The sequence below is a fragment of the Armigeres subalbatus genome, chromosome 2, assembly GCF_024139115.2.
Source record: "Armigeres subalbatus isolate Guangzhou_Male chromosome 2, GZ_Asu_2, whole genome shotgun sequence".
In the NCBI taxonomy this organism is placed as follows: domain Eukaryota; kingdom Metazoa; phylum Arthropoda; class Insecta; order Diptera; family Culicidae; genus Armigeres; species Armigeres subalbatus.
In genome coordinates, this window is record NC_085140.1 from 343,144,639 (window position 1) to 343,159,328 (window position 14,690).

The 14,690-nt window shown below is 35.6% G+C and overlaps 1 protein-coding gene across 2 annotated transcripts in view; it reads right to left on the reverse strand.

Annotated features, from left to right (window-relative positions):
• LOC134212865 (uncharacterized) overlaps positions 1 to 14,690 on the reverse strand; it is a 556,490-nt gene that overhangs the window by 296,363 nt on the left and 245,437 nt on the right. The gene's annotated exons all lie outside the window — the stretch shown is intronic.

Below are 14,690 nucleotides of genomic sequence, written 5' to 3' on the forward strand. Positions count from 1 at the left end.
AATTTCCTTGGGAAATTCTTCGAATTTCCTTGGGAAATTCTTCGAATTTCCTTGGGAAATTCTTCGAATTTCCTTGGGAAATTCTTCGAATTTCCTTGGGAAATTCTTCGAATTTCCTTGGGAAATTCTTCGAATTTCCTTGGGAAATTCTTCGAATTTCCTTGGAAATTCTTTCGAATTTTGGGAAATTCTTTCGAATTTCCTTGGGAAATTCTTCGAATTTCCTTGGGAAATTCTTCGAATTTCCTTGGGAAATTCTTCGAATTTCCTTGGGAAATTCTTTGAATTTCCTTGGGAAATTCTTTGAATTTCCTTGGGAAATTCTTTGAATTTCCTAGGGAAATTCTTCGAATTTCCTTGGGAAATTCTTCGAAATTCCTTGGGAAATTCTTCGAATTTCCTTGGGAAATTCTTCGAATTTCCTTGGGAAATTCTTCGAATTTCCTTGGGAAATTCTTCGAATTTCCTTGGGATATTCTTCGGAATTTCCTTGGGATATTCTTCGAATTTCCTTGGGAAATTCTTCGAATTTCTTAGGAAATTCTTCGAATTTCCTTGGGAAATTTTTCGAATTTCCTTGGGAAATTCTTCGAATTTCCTTGAAATTCTTCGAATTTCCTTGGGAAATTCTTCGAATTTCCTTGGGAAATTCTTCGAATTTCCTTGGAAATTCTTCGAATTTCCTTGGGAAATTCTTCGGAATTTCCTTGGGAAATTCTTCGAATTTCCTTGGGAAATTCTTCGAATTTCCTTGAAATTCTTCGAATTTCCTTGGGAAATTCTTCGAATTTCCTTGGGAAATTCTTCGAATTTCCTTGGGAAATTCTTCGAATTTCCTTGGGAAATTTTTCGAATTTCTTGAAATTTTTCGAATTTCCTTGGGAAATTTTTCGAATTTCCTTGAAATTTTTCGAATTTCCTTCGAAAAATCTTCGGAATTTCCTTGGGAAATTTACAGAATTTCTTTGGGAAATTCTTCGAATTTCCTTGGAAATTCTTCGAATTTCCTTGGGAAATTTTCGAATTTCCTTGGGAAATTCTTCGAATTTCTTTGGGAAATTCTTCAGAATTTCCTTGGGAAATTCTTCGAATTTCCTTGGGACATTCTCCGAATCTCCTTGGGAAATTCTTCGAATTTCCTTGGGAAATTCTTCGAATTTCCTTGGGAAATTCTTCGAATTTCCTTGGGAAATTCTTCGAATTTCCTTGGGAAATTCTTCGAATTTCCTTGGCAAATTCTTCGAATTTCTTTGGCAAATTCTTCGAATTTCCTTGAAAAATCTTCGGAATTTCCTTGGGAAATTCTTCGAATTTCCTTGGAAATTCTTCGAATTTTCTTGGGAAATTCTTCGAATTTCCTTGGGAAATTCTTCGAATTTCCTTGGGAATTTCTTCGGTATTTTCTTGCAGGGTGGCCACTGAAATTCGATTTTCAAATTCCCGGTTTTTTTCCCGCTTTTCCCGGTAATTTTTGCCAAATTTTCCCGGTTTCAATTAAACTTTAAAAAAATCAAGGTAAGACTTTTATACCTTTTATACTTAAATTATTAAGTAACTAATTTGAACAAAGATTTAACCCGAAGACAATCTTCGTATCCGACCAAAATAATAATTCAGTTTTCTAAAAAAGATTTATACATATTTTAGGCAATCAAAACATTCGATTCGTAATTTATTCAATTTTACTTTTTGAATTTCAAGAATAAATGTCTAGAAAGTAAATCTTGATTTTTATTGAAAACTTTGAACGTTCCCATTCAATATTAGTATATTGAAATGTTCTAAGCTATGGAACCTATTCAATATTTCCTGTGTAACAAATTAGAAAACTATCTTAGAGTATCTTTTTCACCATCATAACCTTCTATTATATTTGGTTAGTTGTGGAAAATATACTAAACTATGATGAGTTCAGTGGTCTAGTGACTACCGCTTCGCCTTATAAGCAGAAGGTCGTAGGTTCAATTCCAGACTCGTCCCTTTCCTACTTTGTATTTCTATCTTAGTTATTTCTGTGCTTTACGTTCTACCAAAACGATTCCTACTGTTAAATCCTTCCACACTAACAATTCCAAAACCTCCCGTGGCACCTATGAGAGGTCATAGAGTTCTCTGCATCTTTCTTAAGTAGGTGTCCAACTAGCCAACCTTCCCCTCCTCATCATTCACAAGGACGTGGCTAGGACAGATCTCTTCTATTGGAAAGTGCATTGCTTTCATCTAAGAGATGGTGATTAGTCCCAAATCAATATCTGTGGTAACGGATGAAAGTAATGCTACTCTCATACAATAGTCTCGGATTTTATCACCTACGAAGTACGAATTTGTGCGAATTGCTCAATTCTAATGCTAGTTGTGAAAAAATACTAAACTAAAGATATTTTACTTCTTAGAATATTACAGACATATTCACGAAGTATTTCAAAATTTACCATTTTCAATGATTTGTAGAATTTTCAAATATAATTCCAAACAACTCTTGAACATGTGTTAACATATATACTATTTACCATATTAAATTTTTTCGAACTCTGTGCAATTGGAAATTACATACAAATAACAGAAGTACATACAAAGGCAAACTTGGACATTAAAAGAATAACTTAAAGATGAAAACATTCATTTGAAAAAAATGAATATTTCGATATTCGATTCTATGCTTTTATGTTGGTAGTGCGCACCACAATGTCTTATAATATTTATGATATATGGTAAATTACTCATATTTTTGCCCAAGTTTTTGTTTAACAGATTTGATTAATCACAAATCGTTTAGGTCCTATACTAAAGGATATCCCTCAACCCCATAACTGAAGATATCCTACAACAAATGTACGCATACGTACAAAATATCGCAAGTCAGTCAAAAAGCCGATTACTCGAAATGGGAATCAAAATGATCTAGAGGCAAATGGATCTGAGCTTGATCTTAAGCTTGATTGATCGCTCGTATTTGCTACCCCATTATGACCAGATCAGCTGTTCTTGCATTAGGAACCAACAGATGTTTGCTTGGGACTAGCACACATCTTCAATGTACAAGTACTGGTGATCTCATTTGTTAGGTCATACTGGCGCCTGCCACGTCAGAATGCAAGTCAATGTAGGGAAGGGGGAGGAAATGATGATGCAATCACTCGCCCACTGCAAGCCGAATATACCTCTGCACTTGCCACGAGTTCATGCGGAATTTGTTGGAATTTCTGGGTTAGGTTGGAGAGGCAGAGGTCCGTCTTGGTTAACGAGCTGCCAATGTGATAGATAGGAGTAAGTGACTGATGGAATTTCTAATTGGATGTGGGAAACGAGCTCTATAGTTCATTTCAATTCTATCAGATTACTGATAGAATACTCAAGTTGAAGGTATAGGAATAGTAATGGAAACGGTATGGAAGTCCATTTCCAGTTCTAGCGATTGCTAGAACATAAGAAATAAAGAGAAAGATAAATAGTAGGAGAATGGAACGGACCTGGGATTGAACCCATGACCTCCTGTGTATGAGGCAGAATCAGTAGCCATATGACTACTAAGTCCGCTATTGATCTAGAGGCAAATGGATCTGGAAAAAACTACTTATTTTTATACCTCACACATTATGTACTACAATCAAATAACTCAGTTAGAATGCGATTGAACAATAAAAATTAAAGAGTAAATCTTTCCATTTATATCAACTTCATTGAAAACTTTGAAGAATTTTGAATGTAAGTTGTCAAAAATTTATTTTTTCCGGTTCATGTTCTGAATTCGGTTTTTCCCGCTTTTTTCCCGGTGCCTTCAATTTCCTGTCTTTTTCCTGCTTTTCCTGTTTTTCCCGGTTCGGTACACCTGTTCTTGGGAAATTCTTCGAATTTCCTAGGGAAATTCTTCGAATTTCTTTGGGAAATTCTTCGAATTTCCTTGGGAAATTCTTCGAATATCCTTGGGAATTTCTTCGAATTTCCTTGGGAAATTCTTCGAATTTTTTGAGAAATTCTTCGAAATTTCCTTGGGAAATTCTTCGGAATTTCCTTGAAATTCTTCGAATTTCCTTGGGAAATTCTTTGGAATTTCCTTGGGAAATTTTTTCGAATTTCCTTGGGAAATTTTTCGAATTTCCTTCGAAAATCTTTCGAATTTCCTTGGGAAACTCTTCAGAATTTCCTTGGGAAATTCTTTGCAATTCCTTGGGAAATTCTTCGAAATTTTCTTGGGAAATTCTTCGAATTTCCTTGGGAAATTCTTCGAATTTCCTTGGGAAATTCTTCGAATTTCCTTGGAAATTCTTCGAATTTCCTTGGGAAATTCTTCGAATTTCCTTGGGAAATTCTTCGAATTTCCTTGGGAAATTCTTCGAATTTCCTTGGGAAATTCTTCGAATTTCCTGGGAAATTCTCCGGAATTTCCTTGGGTAATTCTTCGAATGTCCTTGGGAAATTCTTCGAATTTCCTTGAAATTCTTCGAATTTCCTTGGGAAATTCTTCGAATTTCCTTGGGAAATTCTTCGGAATTTCCTTGGGAAATTCTTTTTCGAATTTCCTTGAAATTCTTCGGAATTTCCTTGGGAAATTCTTCGAATTTCCTTGGGAAATTCTTCGAATTTCCTTGGAAATTCTTCGAATTTCCTTGGCAAATTCTTCGAATTTCCTTGGAAATTCTTCGGAATTTCCTTGGGAAATTCTTCGAATTTCCTTGAGGAAATTCTTCGGAATTTTCTTGGGAAATTCTTTAGAATTTCCTTGGGAAATTCTTCGGAATTTCCTTGGGAAATTCTTCGAATTTTGGGAAATTCTTTTTCGGAATTTCCTTGGGAAATTCTTCGAATTTCCTTGGGAATTTCTTGGTATTTTCTTGGGAAATTCTTCGAGTTTCCTAGAAATTCTTCGAATTTCCTTGGGAAATTCTTCGAATTTCCTTTGGGAAATTCTTCGAATATCCTTGAATTTCTTCGAATTTCCTTGGGAAATTCTTCGGAATTTCCTTGAAAATTCTTCGAATTTCCTTGGGAAATTCTTTGGAACTTCCTTGGGAAATTTTTCGAATTTCCTTGGGAAATTTTTCGAATTTCCTTCGAAAAATCTTTCGAATTTCCTTGGGAAATTCTTCGAATTTCCTTGGGAAATTCTTCGAATTTTGGGAAATTCTTCGAATTTCCTTGGGAAATTCTTCGAATTTCCTTGGGAAATTCTTCGAATTTCCTTGGGAAATTCTTCGAATTTCTTGAAATTCTTCGAATTTCCTTGGGAAATTCTCCGAATTTCCTTGAAATTCTCCGAATTTCCTTGGGAAATTCTCCGAATTTCCTTGGGAAATTCTCCGAATTTCCTTGGGAAATTCTCCGGAATTTCCTTGAAATTCTCCGAATTTCTTGGGAAATTCTCCGGAATTTCCTTGGGAAATTCTCCGGAATTTCCTTGGGAAATTATCCGAATTTCCTTGGGAAATTCTTCGAATTTCCTTGGCAAATTCTTCGAATTTCCTTGAAAATTCTTCGAATTTCCTTGGGAAATTCTTCGAATTTTCTTGGGAAATTCTTCGAATTTTCTTGGGAAATTCTTCGAATTTTCTTGGGAAATTCTTCGAATTTTCTTGGGAAATTCTTGGGAATTTCTTCGGTATTTTCTTGGGAAGTTCTTCGAATTTTCTTGAAATTATGAATTTCCTTGGGAAATTCTTCGGATATTCCTCGGGAAATTCTTGGGAATTTGCGTGGAAACTCTTCGAGTTTTCTCGAAATTCTTTGAATTTCCTCGGCAAATTCTTAGAAATTCCTCAGGATTTTTTGAATTTCCTCGAAATTCTTTGAAACTCTTCGAAATTCTTTGAATTTCCTCGAAATTCTTTGAAACTCCTCGAAATTCTTTGAATTTCCTCGCGAAATTCTTTTGGATTTTCCTCGGGCAATTCTTCTGAAATTCCTCGGCAAATTCTACGGAAATTCCTCGGAGTTTTCTCAGCAAATTTTTCGGAATTTCATCATCGAATTTTTGGGAATTTCCTCGGAAAATTCTTTTGAATTTCCTCGGGAAATTCTTTGAAGCTTACTCGGGAAATTCTTCTGGAATTTCCTAGGGAAATTCTTTGGAATTTCCTCGAAATTCTTTGAAATTTCCTCGAAATTCTTTGAATTTCCACGGAAATTTTTGAGTTTCCTCGAAATTCTTTTGAAGTTTCCTCGAAATTGTTTTGAATTTTTTTTGAATTTCCTCGAAATTCTTTTTGGAATTTCTTTGGGAAATTCTTTGAATTTCCTCGAAATTCTTTTGAAATTTTCTCGGAAAATTTTTCGGAATTTTGTTTGGGTTTATTCCTTCATTACAAAATTCGTTGTCGTTGGGTGTCAACCCGACACCGAAACGTCGGTGATGTTTGTATAGACATCATTTAGTTTTCTTTCAAAGATTGTACGATGAAAATCCACTTCTGTTGAGCATAAATCAGTCGATTACAATCATACCGAGTCTATAATCGAATTCATTACTAAGTGGTTATCAATAATACTGAAGACCCCAATCTTTAGTTTAAAACGTATACCTAACTTTGTCTTGAGTCTACTTTTATTATAACAAATTGTTAAGCACAAAATAAAAGCAAATCTAAACCGGAACTTGAGAGAGTTTAAAAACATTCCTTTCAAAACCACTAGTCACGTCTTTTGAAACCTTAGACAAATTAAACGAACTACAAGCAACAAGTTCCAATAGAGATGCACGTATTTTTTGCTAACAGCACCGAAAGCAAATCGCTAAAACTCCTGTTGCACATACAAGACACTTTGACTGGTAAAATTCAACACGTCGATCTTGATACGGGTTAGAATGTGGTGCAAACATTCAAAACCTCAACGAGTGAGCCATTTGGTACCGCAACGGTATTACCAGAGTTCAGTCGCTCTATGCACGATTCAACTAGTCGAAAAAAGGGGGTTGAAACGCGCCCTTTAATTACACTCGCTTTAGCATGCAACAATGCAACAACAGTGAGTCAACGAACGAGCAGAACTAAAAATTAAATTATCACCTTGAATCGACTCAGCTGTGCTGTGGATCGAAAGCAGAGTAACAACGGCTTACGGCAAATGAGTAATGGATCTCCGCATTTCCTTTCTCTTCTCGGAGTGCGATGCTTGAGAGTGTACAATCACTGGTACGGGCCAACCGAATGGAAAAAAAGAACGCATATTTTCTTCAGCCAACATAAACTTTCATGTTTCTTCCATCGTTCAGTGGGTTTCGTACTTCGTGCCTATGTTCAAGTGTAAGTCACCAACCGACGAGGACCCACCGCTGCGCAGCGCTGACGTTCATTCAGGTGGATTCATAAATTTGTACCCAAACGTATCTGGCACCCATTTGAATGGCATAATCCAGAATAGCATTTTAAGTTTCATAGTCCAAAATTAACTGTATATGACCGTCTATAAAACAATCATAAAAACCACCAATGACAACTATTGGGGATTTTGACGAATGGGTTTGCTAAATCGAACGACATGTGTTCGACAAGCCAAAATCGTGACCGTCCTCGATTTTCTGTTTTGGGGGAGCTGCGAAATGGGCGAGGACCCATAATTATTTCGAGGTAGTTGTTCGACGACGTCGATTTGGCATCGCTTGTATACCACCTGGAGATACCTATCGTGAAGGAGAAGAACGGTGACGACAGTGGGGTGGTGGTGGTGGTGGTTAGTCCTCTATGATTTAGTACCCGTGTACTTTTGCATATCATTATGAAAAGCTCTTGGGCTCTTAGGGAGTGCACAAAAGCTGGAAGAACAGGTTTGCAGATTTGTGTTTAAATTCACCTTCATTCAACCCGGACGCCGCCCGGTGTGGGCTCCGTCAAGACGTTGTTAGCGAAAACGTGTGTATAAAAGGCTTTAGAAGAGTAGCATAGAGTCGCCAGCTCTGGGTCGGGAAGAAGGCGGTCGGGTTGGTTAGGACCTAACGGGAATTTCGCTTCATTTGCGTTCTTTTCCTTTGAAAAGCGTGTATTTTGTGCGAAATCTCGCCGGAACTCGAGAGCAATCTCCGCCCGAGATCGTGGTTTTCCAATGCGCAAAATTGCTGGTTTTTATGTTCTTTTTGCATTGTGGATAGTGGCACAGGTATGTTCGCTGATGGTACCAACATTGCATAGCCCGGGGTCAGTTGTTAGTCATCCGTTGATAGGAATCTGCGTGCTCTTTGTTTTCACCAGCCAGCAGGGGGAGAGACTTAAAAATAAAATCGCATTCGCTGTAGGGTTTAGGCCTCGAAATAAAACGTGGCTTCCAGAAAAGATCAAGTTCAACTGTGCGCTACAGTTGTACCGTTGTTACTGAGCAAGATTGTTATCATTTCACGAAGTGAGTACTTGGAATTCGCGCACATTCGCCAATCATCCACGAGATTAGTTGCCATGGTTGTTATGATGGAATTATTTCTATCATTGTGTGACCGATAAAGATCATCGATTGCTTACAGCGAGACAGCTGGCACTGTTGAACTTGACCTCTAAAAAATAAGTACGATAGCTGAAGTATTGGAAGAGCGTGTGAGATTTGAACCACAGTAAGAGGCACCCACGCAAAATCACGAAATAGCTCAAGCACTTTTTGTTATGGTTTTACTCTTACAAGGTCTACTGACCTCTTTGGTATGCGAGGTTGTTCGTTATTGGAATTATCAAAATTAGGCGTACGACTGCAAACGGAATCAGAAGAGAATTATTGGTCACCGTGATTTCAATCGATGACACTTGAATACAAGAGAATGTGGACATAACTTCGCGAGAGTTTGTTTTGCTGTTCAGGAGCTAACGAATAATAATCATGCACACCTGTCAGTAGTCCACAAACAAGTTTTTCTTGGAATAAAAACGAACAAGATAAGAAAATTTGCTGAAAACTTGTTCAGTTGACATTTTATACAAGAATAACTGATATAAAAGCAGAAAGCCTCGAATTTATCCACAAAGCAGTATCCTTCCTTCCAAACCTTATACAGACTCATTCGTAACTGGAAACAAAAAGCAACATTGAGAAAATAATAAAAAATAAGCTGCGGATATTTTTATTTTCAACAAGTTCAGTTTTATCACGGCTAAACTGTTTATAACTTTTCCTGCTTGACAGTTTGGTATCGACATGTTTTTTACTGAATGACCTTTTTAAAGGCACTACACGTTTCCACTTTTGACGAGCATATCACACTTTTAAGAAAGAGCCTCCTGAATAACGGAAAAATTTCTGACATTTCCAAGAGTAATTCCCTGGCATGTTCACAGGAAATTCATGGGAATTTGCACAAGAAATTCTATGGAGTTCTCACTGATAATTCTTGTGAATGTTCACAGGCAATTATTCGGAATTTGAATGGAAAATTATTTAATTATTCGTGGAAGTTTCATAAAAATTCGAAAGAAATCCATGCGGAGAAAAATTTTCCAGAAAAAAAACCGTGTAATTATCTGAGAGGAATAAAAAGATTGCCGAGGGAATTCCGAAATATGTCCCTAAAAACACTGAAAAACTTGTCGAGCAAATTCAGATCAATTTCTTCAAGAAGTCTTACACAATGTAACGAGCATGTCCGTTCTTTAAATGTTTTCGTATTTTATCTTCAGCATTTCAATCATTCTTTGAAATTCCCTGGCAAAATTCCTAGGCATTTCTCGCATTATTTTCAAGGAATTTCGAAGAATTACACGAGCGATTTCTAAACAATTTTCTGAGAAAATCTTTAAGAATATCTCGAAGAAATTCCTAAAAAAATTCCGAATAAACCCAAACAACTTCTTAAGCAAGCTATCCAAAAAATGTGTAGAATCTCCCGAGAAAGGAAAGGAAGAAATCCAAAACATTTCCGGAAAAAATCCCAAAGAACTCCAAAGATTTTCCCAAGAAAATTACAAAAGAATTTTTAAAAGAAGAAAATTTCCGAAATTTGGAAGTTTCAAGGAAATTGATAATATTTTCTAATATAATTTCCAAAGAATTTTTCGTGGAAATCCCAGAGGAAAGAAAATTCTGAAGAATTTCAAAAAAAACCATAGATTTCCAGAAACAAAAAAATCACAAAGAAACTTATTATTCCTTCTTGTATTTCCTTGAAAAACCCTCGGAAAATTCTTGGAAATTTCTTCGAAAAATTATTTGGAATATCATTAAATTTTTTTTCATAATTCCTTCGGTTTTTCCTCGAATTTCTAAGGAAATTTTTTCGAATTTCCTTTGGGAAATTCTTTGAGTTGCCATTGAGAAAATCTTCGAATTTCCTTTGGGAAATTCTTGGGAATTTCCTTTGGGAAATTCTTGAATTTCCTTTGGGAAATTCTTGGGAATTTCCTTTGGGAAATTCTTGGGAATTTCCTTTGGGAAATTCTTGAATTGGGAAATTCTTGGGAATTTCCTTTGGGAAATTCTTGGGAATTTCCTTTGGGAAATTCTTGAATTTTGGGAAATTCTTGGAATTTTGGGAAATTCTTCGAATTTCTTTGGGAAATTCTTAGAATTTCCTTTGGGAAATTTAGAATTTCCTTTGGGAAATTTTAGGAATTTCCTTTGGGAAATTCTTAGAATTTCCTTTGGGAAACTCTTCGAATTTCCTTTGGGAAGTTCTTCGAATTTCCTTTGGGAAATTCTTGGAATTTCCTTTGGGAAATTCTTCGGAATTTCCTTTGGAAATTCTTCGAATTTCCTTTGGGAAATTCTTCGAATTTCCTTTGGGAAATTCTTCGAATTTCCTTTGGGAAATTCTTCGAATTTCCTTTGGAAAATTCTTCGAATTTCCTGGGAAATTCTTCGAATTTCCTTTGGGAAATTCTTCGGAATTTCCTTTGGGAAATTCTTCGAATTTCCTGGGAAATTCTTCGAATTTGGGAAATTCTTCGAATTTCCTTTGGGAAATTCTTCGAACTCCTTTGGGAAATTCTTCGAATTTCCTTTGGGAAATTCTTCGAATTTCCTGGGAAATTTCGAACTCCCTGGGAAATTCTTCGGAATTTCCTTTGGGAAATTCTTCGAATTTCCTGAAATTCTTCGAATTTTGGGAAATTCTTCGAATTTCAGAAATCTTCGAATTCCTCAGAAACCTTCGAACTCCTGGGAAATCGGAATTCCTTTCGAATTTCCTGGGAAATTCTTCGAATTCCTTTGGGAAATCTTCGAATTTCTGAGAAATTCTTGAATTCCTTTGGGGAAACCTTTCTGAACTCCTCAGAAATTTTCGAACCCATCAGAAAATCCTTCGAACTCCTGAAAATTCTTGAATTTCCTTTGGGAAACTCTTCGAATTTCCTTTGGGAAATTCTTCGAATTTCTTGGGAAATTCTTCGAATTTCCTTTGGGAAATTCTTCGAATTTTGGAAATTCTTCGAATTTCCTGGGAAATTCTTCGAATTTCCTGGGAAATTCTTCGAATTTCCTTTGGGAAATTCTTCGGAATTTCCTTGGGAAATTCTTCGAATTTCCTTGGGAAATTCTTCGAATTTTGGGAAATTCTTCGAATTTCCTTTGAAATTCTTCGAATTTCCTTTGAAATTCTTCGAATTTCCTTTGGGAAATTCTCGAATTTCCTTTGGGAAATTATTCGGAATTTCCTTTAGGAAATTCTTCGAATTTACTTTGAGAAATTCTTCGAATTTCTTTTGGGAAATTCTTCTGGATTTCCTCGAAATTCTTCGAATTCTTTGGGAAATTTTTTCGAAATTTTCTCGAAATTCTTCGAAATTTCCACGGAAATTTTTCGGAATTTCCTCGAAATTCTTCGAAATTCTTCGAAATTCTTCGAATTTCTCCGAAAGTATTCGAATTTCCCGAAATTCTTCGTAATTTCTTCGAGAAATTTTCGTAAGTTTTTCGAAATTCTTCGAATTTCCTCTGGAAATTCTTCGAAATCCCTCGGTAAATTCTTTGGAATTTCTTAGAAAATTCTTCGTAATTTCCTCGAGAAATTTTTCGTAATTTTTCGAGAAATTCTTCGAACTTCCATTGGGAAATTTTTCGAACTTCCTTTGGGAAAATCTTCGAATCTCCTTTGGGAAATTCTTCGTAAATTCTCGGGAAATTCTTCGAATTTCCTCTGAAAATTTTCGAATTTCCTCGAAATTCTTCGAATTTCCTCGAAATTCTTCGAATTTTCTAGGAAATTCTTCGAATTTCCTTTGGGAAATTCTTCGAATTTCCTTTGAAATTCTTCGAATTTCCTTTGGGAAATTCTTCGAATTTCCTTTGGGAAATTCTTCGAATTTTTCCGGAAATGTTTTGATTTTTTCCTTTCCTTTCTCGGGAGATTCTACACATTTTTGGAGAGCTTCATTAAGAAGTTGTTTTGTCTCATCTCGATTTTTTTGAATTTTCGAGATATTCTTCAATATTTTCTCAGAAAATTGTTTGAATTGTTTCAGGTTATTCTTTGAAATTTCTCGAAAATTATGCGGAAAATACCAAGAAATTTTTCCAGGAAATTTCAAAGAATGAATGAAATGCTGAAGATAAATACGAAAAACATTTAAAGAACGGACATGCTCGTTACATTTGTAAGACTCTTTCGAGAAATTCTTCGAACTTCCATTGGGAAATTTTCGGAACTTCCTTTGGGAAAATCTTCGAATCTCCTTTGGGAAATTCTTCGTAAATTTCTCGAAATTCTTCGAATTTCCTCGAAAATTTTCGAATTTCCTCGAAATTCTTCGAATTTCCTCGAAATTCTTCGGAATTTCTAGGAAATTCTTCGAATTTCCTTTGGGAAATTCTTCGAATTTCCTTTGGGAAATTTCTTCGAATTTCCTTGGGAAATTCTTCGAATTTCCTTTGGGAAATTCTTCGAATTTCCTTTGGGAAATTCTTCGAATTTCCTTTGGGAAATTCTTCGAATTTCCTTTGGGAAATTCTTCGAATTTCCTTTGAAATTCTTCGAATTTCCTCGGGAAATTCTTCGAATTTCCTTGGAAATTCTTCGAATTTCCTTTGGGAAATTCTTCGGAACTTTGGGAAATCGATTTCCTCGAGAAATTCTTCGGAATTTCCTTTGGGAAGTTCTTCGAATTTCCTTTGGGAAAATTCGACCTCGAAGTTCTCTTGGGAAATTCTTTGAGAATATCCTCTCGAAATTGTTCAGAAACTTTTCGAGTCTCCTGAAATTCTTCGCAACTTCCTAGGGGAAATTCTTCGGAATTTCCTCTGGGAAATTCTTCGGAATTTCCTCAGAAATTCTTGGAATTTCGAAAAATCTTCGAATTCCTCGGGAAATTCTTCGAATTTCCAGGAAGAAATTCTTCGAATTCCTTTGGGAAATTCTTCGGAATTTCCTTTGGGAAATTCTTCGAATTTCCTTTGGGAAATTCTTCGAATTTCCTTTGGGAAATTCTTCGAATTCCTTTGGGAAATTCTTCGAATTTCGAAATTCCTTGGGAATTTTTCGAATTTCCTTGGGAATTTCGAAATTCTTCGAATTTTGGGAAATTCTTCGAATTTCCGGAAATTCTTCGAATTTCCTTTGGGAAATTCTTCGAATTTCCTCAAATTCTTTGAATTTCCTTTGAAATTATTCGAATTTCCTGGGAAATTCTTCGAATTTACTTTGAGAAATTCTTCGAATTTCTTTTGGGAAATTTCTTCTGGATTTCCTCGAAATTCTTCGGAATTCCTTGGGAAATTTTTTCGAAATTTTCTCGAAATTCTTCGAAATTTCCTCGGAAATTTTTCGAATTTCCTCGAAATTCTTCGAAATTCCTTCGAAATTCTTCGAATTTCTCCGAAAGTATTCGAATTTCCCGGAAATTCTTCGTAATTTCTTCGAGAAATTTTTCGTAATTTTCGAAATTCTTCGAATTTCCTCTGAAATTCTTCGAAATCCTCGGTAAATTCTTTGAATTTCCTCGGAAAATTCTTCGAATTTCCTCGAGAAATTTTTCGTAATTTTTCGAGAAATTCTTCGAACTCCATTGGGAAATTTTTCGAACTTCCTTGGGAAAATCTTCGAATCTCCTTTGGGAAATTCTTCAGAATTTCTCGAAATTCTTCGAATTTCCTCGAAAATTTTTCGGAATTTCCTCGAAATTCTTCGAATTTCCTCGAAATTCTTCGAATTTTCTAGGAAATTCTTCGAATTTCCTAGAAATTCTTCGAATTTCCTAGGAAATTCTTCGGAATTTCCTCGAAATTCTTCGAATTTCCTCGAAATTCTTCGAATTTCCTCGAAATTCTTCGGAATTTCCTCGGGAAATTCTTCGGAATTTCCTCGAAATTCTTCGGAATTTCCTCGAGGAAATTCTTCGGAATCCTCGGAGAAATTCTTGGAATTTCCTCGAAATTCTTCGAATTTCCTCGAAATTCTTCGAATTTCCTCGAAATTCTTCGAATTTCCTCGAAATTCTTCGGAATTTCCTCGGGAAATTCTTCGAATTTCTCGAAATTTTTCGAAATTTCCTCGAAATTCTTCGAAATTTCCTCGAAATTCTTCGAAATTTCCTCGAAATTCTTCGAAATTTCCTCGAAATTCTTCGAAATTGAAAAATTCTTCGAATTCGCTTTGGGAAATTTTTCGAATTTCCTTTGGGAAATTCTTCGAACTCGCTTTGGGAAATTCTTCGAATTTCCTTTGGGAAATTCTTCAGAATTTTGAAATTCTTCGAATTTCCTTTGGGAAATTCTTCGTAATTTCTTTGGGAAATTCTTCGAATTTCCTTTGGGAAATTCTTCGAATTTCCTTTGGGAAATTCTTCGAA